The sequence below is a fragment of the Pinus tabuliformis genome, chromosome 7 (assembly GCF_031772625.1).
Source record: "Pinus tabuliformis cultivar Carrire ecotype Pingquan chromosome 7, CPIR1, whole genome shotgun sequence".
NCBI classification, from domain to species: domain Eukaryota; kingdom Viridiplantae; phylum Streptophyta; class Pinopsida; order Pinales; family Pinaceae; genus Pinus; species Pinus tabuliformis.
Window position 1 is genome coordinate 1,737,753,762 of NC_142293.1, and position 9,042 is coordinate 1,737,762,803.

The following is a 9,042-nucleotide window of genomic DNA, read 5'->3' on the forward strand; positions in this document are numbered from 1 at the left end:
GTTCACTTTCTCTAGCACATACTCACAGTCTTCGTCTCTTTGCTCCATAGGTCTGCCTTGCGCTGCTAGGATGTGTCGTCGGTTTTCCTTGATCATTTGCAACTCTATCTCGGCTAGCCGATCCTCAAGTTGCTTGTTCCTCTGCTCTAGATACTGCACATTCCACTTGGCCCTATCCAAGTCTAGGGATAGTTTCTCAATCACGGATTGCTGCTCTTGAATGATCTCTCCCAGCTCAGCATTTGTAGGTTCTGCATCTGTCTCATAATCCTGGAGGAGAACAAACTTAGTCTCTTGCTCACCTGAAGGCCCCTCCTCGTGCTTGGGCTTCTTTCCCTTGTCCTGTACCTGTGTCGTCGATGTAGGAAGCGAGGCCCCTTCCACCCCGGGTGGAGATAACGCTCGCTTTGCTGCTGCAAACAAAGGTCTGGTGCCTTTCGGATAGCCTCTCTGATATGTGATGTATACTGGCATGGTGGCAGTCTCATGGCTATCAAACTAATGTGGAGGGCTTCCCATCTTAGGCTCAAACTGATGTGAAGGACCTCCCACCTCATGCTCTTCCTCTGATATCACCAGTGGAGCACTGAAGAAATCATGGGAGATGAAGTCCTCCCAAGCAATACCCTGCAATCCCAACTAATGGTCCACCAAAATCCAGATGAGAGAAAAATGATAGACACTGTTTAGCTGCTGTCGTGGGGTCTTGCGCTACATGAAGTTCTTCATTTCTCAATGTTGTTGTAGATGAAAAATGGGAGGCTCATCATCTTTACCCTGGTGAAGTGCATGAGTAGGCAGATGTGGTAGGCATAAAGGCGAGAAAACCTCCCCTCGCAATTGAAATATTTCATGCTCAATCTCATGAATGGGGCATACTCCTCCCTCAAAAATTTGAAAGGAAAGACTCTAGTGAGCTGGCTCAAGTAGCTGTTCTTGATGTAGGGCTCATAGTGATGCCTCTCCACCTTCTTTTTCTTATGCCACCGCTCCCCAACGTTAGGTATCCCTGTTGCCACTGATATAGCCTCCGGTGTCAAGGTGAAAGTGACCCCAGCCAGGACAGATTGGCCTCCCTGTAGATGAAGTGCGAAAAGGCGGACCAACTCATGATGTACTCTGACATTTGCCACCCTTTGGCAAAATTCATAACATGTCAAGTGCTGGAAACAAGACATGTCAAGTGGGCATGCCTGTAGCTCTGTGAAGGTGTTGGGCTCGTCTCTGAGATGTCTGCCACTCCGGTGATGTCTCCTATGGGCCCTCTCTCCTGAAGATGTGTCATTGTGTGTATCCCCCTCATAATCTGATGAATTTTCTGATGCCATCACTATTGCTTGTACCCTGAGTTTAGTGTTGCCCTTTGGATTCAATGGCACTGATGAATGCTCTGAAAATATTTTACCAAGGGGACAATAAAATAGGGGAGTGTTAGGAGGGGAATGATGAAAAGGGGAATAGGGGTTTAAAGGGGAAATTTATCAGGGATTTGGGAGTGTTTGGGGTGTGTTTTTGATGGGGTAGGGTTAAGGAACTTTTGAGCTATATGAGTAAAGGGGACAAAGGGATATGATTGCAATGTAGCTAGGGTAACTATCAGGGGAAAATGCTCCAGGGAAATCAGCTGATCAAGGTAAGGTAGGAGCTTATTTAGCAATTGTGTTACTGTAGCAAAAACCCTAGCCTTTTTACCCTTTTGTGTCATTTTTGTGTTTGCTTAAAAAAAATTGTTTTTGGTCTCATGGTCACCAACATCATATTTTTCTTTAAGCTTAGGATCAGTGGTGAAAAGATTTATGGGCACTTTTGCAATTTTAAGAGCCAATTCCAAAATTTTTGGGCGATTCGGTGCATTCTTAGGCTCACAGGCCTGTGCACCACGCACTTTTCCCAGTGCGCCGCACGCCGGGTATGTGTCGTGCCAGTGTAAAGTTAACACTGTGGCCGGGCTCCCAGTGCGCCGCGTGCCCTGAGTGTGCCACGCCATGTTGTGTGTGCGCCGCGCATGGTCAAATGACACAGTTTTTGTTTGAAAAACAGGGGAGGGAGTTTTAGGGGGATTTTAGGGGGTTTGCTTGGGAGATATGGGGGATACGGAGGTGAAAACGATGAGGAGTGAGGGGACAAGGAGAGGGGAGCAAAACCTTGGTGGCATTTTTACAAATTGGCAACCCCGTTTATCATTTTCGCTTGATGATTATTTCATGGATGGCCATTATGCTTTTGGGCACCATTAGACTTCTTAAAAACCCCAAATTAATGACACAAGTAATGGAGAAGAGGTGTCAATCATGGCCTACCTCTTGATTCGCTAACTTCACTGAGATCTGAATCGAATTGCAATGTTTTTTACGCCCTTGTCTGTGTGCATCGCGCGCCAGGCCCAGTGCGCCGCGCGCCCTGAGTGTGTTACGCCCTTGTGGATTTTGCACTGCGGGATGGCTGCCAATGCGTCGCGCCCTTCGTGTGCATCGCGCGCCCTGGTGTGTGCGCCGCGCCACCTAGCAATCTACCCTCCTTTCTCGAACTCCTCCTCCTTAGCCCTCTTTTCTTCAACAATGCCTCTCTCGAGCTTTTTCATAACACAATGACTTAGTCTTGGGCCAAAACAAATATATATAGGCTTTGAGAGAGTTGGGTTTAATTTTTTCCTCTTTGAAGACCCACTTTCTAATGTTTGAGTTTTGCACTTTTCATTGACCTTTAAAACACTCTGTTTTTCCTTTTTCTTTGAAATTTTGGCTCTCATGATAAAATTTTCGGCGTTTCTTTGCGGGGACTATGTGACTAGGCCTCATGGCATGTCCCTAGTGAAATGCAGTTTCGTGGATGGAGCGGGACACCTAAAATTGAAATGCACAAAGAGCTTTGATCTCTGATAGAGTGCTGACCAGACCGACTCTAGCACACTCTTCCATTTGTAATTGGTTTAATGGCTAAATATTTAATGGCATAGTGATCAGTATACAGAAATATAGGGTATCCAGTTATATAGTGTCTAAATTTGTTGATAGCATAAATAACAGCTAGAAACTCCTTTTCTGTTAATGTGTAATTCAACTCAGCAGGAGTTAGGTTTTTGCTGATCTAATATATAGCGTAGGGTTTCTTGTCTTCTTCCTGGCCAAGAACAGCTCCAATAGTTGTATTTGATGCATCTAATGAAATCTAGAAAGGTATATCCCAATTCGGGTCTCGTAATACTGGTGTTGTCGATACTAACCGTTTCAGACCTGTGAAGGCAGTGTCACATTTATCGGTCCATATAAAATCAACATTTCCTATCAAGGAATATAAAGGTGTAGCAATTTGCAAACAGTTATTTGTAAATCTACAATAATATCCAGCAAACCCCAAAAAACTGTGTACCTCTGTTTGAGTGCAGGGAGTAACTAATAAGAGGATTACCTGTATCTTTGTTGGATCTACCTGAATTCTAGCTGCTGAAATGTAATGACCCATAATCAGGCCTTCTATCATCATCATATGACATTTCTCATGACTTAAGCATAGTCTAGTAGCAACACACCATTCTAGGACTTTCTCCAATGTTTGTAATGCCTGATCAAAGTCGTCCCCATAGGGTGTAAAATCGTCCATGTACACCTCCAATCCTTCATTTATCAAGTCTGCAAAAATACTAAGTATGGCTCTTTGGAATGTAGCAGGTGCGTTGCACAATCCAAAAGGAAATACCCTATAAACGAATGTTCCCCAGGGGCAGGTGAAAGTACTTTTATCCTGGTCTTCAGGGGAAATTTTAATCTGGTTGTAGCCACTGAAGCCATCCAAGAAAGAGAAGAATTTTTTTCCTACCAATGTATCAAGGACTTGGTCGATAAATGGAAGGGGAAAATGGTCTTTTTGCATTGCTTTGTTGAGTTCTCTGTATTCAACGCATATCCGCCATTTTCCATTCTATTTGGGGACAAATACTAATGGAGAAACCCATTTACTGTCAGATATAGGATAAATAAAATTCACATCTAACAGTTTTTGAAGTTCTTCTTTCACAATATCCTTTAGATGAGGATTTAATCTACATTGTGGCTGTTGAATGGGTTTTGCATTTTTTCAAGGTAGATGTGGTGCATGCATAACTGAGGGTCAATCCCTTTCATGTCTGGGTAGTCCCATGCAAAAGCCCCTTTATATTTCCTAAGGACTTGGATAAGTTTCTGTTACTGGTCATTACTCAGATTACTGTTAATGTTTAATATTTTCCCTTTGCTCAATTTCAATAGGTTTGCTATTATAGACAGTGGTTGTTGGTATTGGTTGGTCATTGATGTTTCTCAAGGAATCTTATTCAATCTCATTGTCAAGGACTGCTTCAATCATGTGACATATCAAATTAGACACTGCAGCAGGGTAATTGATAAAGGTGTTAATGACATCATCTTCTGTTCGGTTTTTGAATTCAAGCGCATCTGCCATAGTCAACAGTGAACAAATAATCAAAAAATCTGCCGGATATTCCCAAGTGTCCATAGAGACCATCACATCCTGTAATGTTCCTTTTGGCTTAATGACTGAATGGTCTGCAAGTTCCAGCAAGGTAGCAGTTGGTTCTAAGGCTGTGATGCCAAGCATTTCGCAATTTTCTGTTGTAAGAATGTTAATGGCTGCCCCTAAGTCAACTAAAGCATTGGGAAAAGAGCGGCCATTTATTTGGACTGTGACAATGGGATTCCCTGGGTCTTCGTATTTTATAGGTGTCTCTTTGCCTAGTAATAAATCAGACAAAGTCCCGACGACATGGACAGTTCATGTTATTTTTGTTTTCCTTACAGACTTCTTTGCACACAACTCTTTAATGGTTTTAGCATATATTGGAATATCTTGAATGGCCTGGAGGAGGGGTATTTTTATACAGAGATTTTTGAGTTCACCCAAAAGATCAAAGTCAGGATATTCAATTGGTCAAGGTAGTATCAATCTTTCTGGCAAAGGAGGAGAAGTAGTTATGATTTGTTCAGGGTCTTTTTGCCTGATTATATCTTGTCCTTATTTTGTTTGCTGGTTATCTATAGTCGAAGGCTTATTCAGATATGTTTCTTTAACTTCATGTTGCATATTTTTGTCCTCATCTGGAGCAATTATGCATCCAGATCTTAACTTAATTTCATTACATTCTCTCGTCTCAAATTCGAGGTCCAGACTCTCAATAATTTGTACTAATTGGATCAGTCTGTTGTTAGGATTTGGATTTGGTTGAGCTGGGAGTTGTGGCCGTATATTAGGTTGAGGATTTTTCTACAACGTGTAAGGTGCTAGTAAGGTTGGTTGAGGCAGAGGAACTGTTCCCATATGTTGGTTTGCGATTTGTTGCAATTTGGTTGCAAGTTCTGATTCTGTGAGGTAGAAGGAGACCATTGAGAGGAATAGTGGGTGTTCTGCTAGAATGGTGGAGGGTAAGAGGAATTTTCAATTATTGTTTGGATTTTATTGGTTGGGCCATGATGGCATAGAAAATGCTTGAGGTGGCCAAGTAGAGAAAGGTGGCTGGTTCTGCCATGCTTCCCTGGATAATGCTGAGAATTAAATTACGAGGAAGGAAAGAATGAATAAGGTTCTGTAGGCATACCTATCAGATGTGATTGCCATTGATGACGTTGGTTCAGTAGATATACTGGTTCGAATTCTTCTTCTGCTTCCTTGAAAATGACTTTTAATCTAGGAAGCAATGGACATTTTCTATAGCATGATCCTTAGTGCAAATGGCGCATGATTGTATCATATCTAGCGGACATTCTCTATGATTGTGTTTCTTTTTGCAATGTGAACAGAAAATAGCCAGTTTCTGTTCTGCTTTGGCCTGTTTTTGTTTGGCTTGCATGATATCTAATTGTGTCGTCAGGGTCCCCAAGATATTAGTCTTGAAATCTTCCAACAGATTGCCAATTTCCACTCATGTAATGCTTCCTTCTGAGGCTTTGTTGTCTCTGGTAATCGCATCACGCCTAGTTGGTTTCAACCTTGTACTGACTCTAGAACACTTGATGCACAATTGTATAATATTGTCATAATATTCTTGATAAATATCCTCTTTCCCCATCAAAATTTAGTGTTTCTACCCATTGGTCTTTCATACCTTTGATCATCATAGTTTTAAGAACTTCAAGGGGTAAATTTGCATAATGAGATCTTTGCAGATTATATTGAAAACATTCTACATACTCTTCAAGAGTCTCATTAGTCTTAGCTACCATTTGAAAGATTTCATCCTTCAATTCTCTAGTTTGGTAATAATCTTGGTATTTTTTTAGAAAGGTTGTTTTCATTTGGTCCCAGTCATTAACTGTACCTCCACCAATTCCCATAAACCAACACAAAGCTGCGCCCTTCAAAGTAGAGGAGAACAACTTCAACTTCTGGGGGTCGGTAGTGTAATCATACACCATACATAAAACATCAAATTCGAAAAAGAATGCATCAGTATCCTCTGAAGTTAGCCCATGAAAGGTAGGAATATTCTCTAATGGAATAGCTTTCATGGGGGCATTGACAATTGTATCAAAAATAGGGTATTGTAATGTAGAGGTCTAAGGCTATCACAGATTATGAGCCATTTGGTAAAAAATATGACAATATCCTTCAGGGATTTCTGGAGCTGGAGATCTGTTCCTGGGGGGTCAAAAGAGATTTTTAGAATGATTTTAACAGCACTACCTTGGTTTGAAATACTGGGTGTCCTCTATTCAACTACTACTTTCAGAGATTTGGGTTCTGATGATTTAATATTTTTCAGCCTTACCTATTTCTCCTTCTCCTTCATGGAGATTTCAAGAATTCCCTTCTTGTAAAGGGCTAAACTGCAAATTTTCAGTGTTCTGAAAACTCTATTCAAACCCTTTAGTCTTGCTGTGAATCTCAGCATCAACTGCAGATGGTGATGCTGCAACCTAACATTAGGATTTCTTGTAGAAACGATTTGGGGTCCTACTGATGCCTGAGACTCAGCTTTCCTTATGATTTCGTCAATGAAGGTTGATCTTCCAAGGGTCACCGATCCCTTTGCTTTTTCAGCTCTGGGCAGAAGAATTAAATATTTTTCTACTCTTTTCTTCTTAGTCATTCATACAGAAATTCAAAAATTTATTTCTACTTTAATTCCTACACAATTTTGCTGAAAAGCGGGAAAAGGAGAAATCACTTTACTTTCTCTTATGCAGGTTCTTACCTTCCATTTTTAATACCCAATTCTTTCACAACAAACAAACATCAAACATCTATTTCTACTTCAATTCCTACGCAATTGTGCTGAAAACTGGGCAAGGGGGCAAGCACTTTACTTGCTTGTACGCAGGTTCTTACCTTCCATTTTTAATACCTAATTCTTTCACAGCAAATAATTAAAAAACATACAACACCTTCTCTGAAATGGAAACACTCTCCCCATTAACAACGCCAAAATGTTGGGCGCATATAAGGTGTCTTTTAGAACTCCTAAATGCCTCACATTAATTATCGACCTGTGTAAGTCTTTTTGTTTCAAGAGTGTACACAATATGTGCAAGTGATGAAAATTGTTATATCTACAAAGAGTAATGCTTTAAGATATATTATTGATTTCAATACAAGAGTAAACAGATCAAACCATAACTATCAAACTTGTAACTTCAAGGGAATTAACCTATTCAAGCACCAAAACTCAATCTTAATCAAAACTAAAACTCAATCTTAATAAAAAATGTCCTAATTGCAATTACATCAACCGAGTGCACCATAGCGATAACAAAGCTCTTTCAACTGAATCTAAACTTCTGCATAAAAGTAATACACTTGATCTAACCAATAACACTCTGGATTTCAATTAACAAGAAATGATTCTTACGTAATAATTAAATCAATCTACTGCATAAATAAATGAAGCCAATCAACAAAAATAATAATTAATGCAATGAATACACAAACTCAACACTAGTGAAACTAAATAAATTGTAAAGCTATAAAACAGAGTAATTAAACTTGTTGTAAAATAAAGGTAAAACTATAAAACAGGGAACAACAGTGAAATCCACCAGTGACGGGCCAAAACCGCCAATGATTACTGCTTAATTACTTCGGAATATTGCGAATAAACAAAAACATGAATTATATATTATTTATCAGATCCAAATGTCATTACAACATGATGTATCCTTCAGAATAATGCTTTGTATATTAAAATTACAATTGAAGTAAAAAGGCGAAAAGTTGTTCTACTCTATATGTTTTTCCCCTCTTATAATCAAAGAGGAAAAGAGCTAAATGTGTGTTAGGCTCCTATACTACTAGTGTAACCCCTTATTGTTATTAGTATAACCCACTTATTATATTGATGTACCCATGTAGTGCCCATATTGTTACTATTGTGCCCCATAGAAGCCCACTATTGTTATTATTGTTATGTCGGCTCTGATTATGTTATGACCCCTTAGACTCCTATATATAGAAAGGAGGTCTTTTCATTTGTATCATCCAAGAATTGTTCATTTATGTAATGTAAAGGAGGTTTCCCCCTCGAATAGGCTGAATTCTAAGGCGTTGATCTATCTTTTCTATCTTTTCTTGAGTTGGTTTCATAACATTTGGTATCAGAGCTTTGGATTCTAGGGTTTCGCTGCTCCAAACAGGTCATCGTGTCATTTTCGCTATAAATTGTTTTCTATGATGTTTCAGAAGTTTCAAAAAAAACCCATTTGAGAAGAAATCGTGCTGAACCTCGGGTCTGAATTTCAGAAATTTTCGCGCTATATTTGCGGAGATATGATCTGAGGAAGTTGGTATTTTTGCAGACCCCTGAATTACATTCCAAAAAAGTGACCTGGGGAAAATCGTCATAACTTTCTCTCTGGGGATCGGATTGAAATTTCGTAAGAAGGTACAGAAAGAGGACAGATGGCAGTTTCTTGTATGCATTTTTCAGATCCAAAGGTCGAAACAATGACAAGTGGCACTTCATACAATTTCTCTCTTCGGGAAAGGTCTATAATCAGGTCATCTTGGGAGATTGTGTATAACTCTTTCTTAGAGAATCCAATTTGGATCAGACTGGTG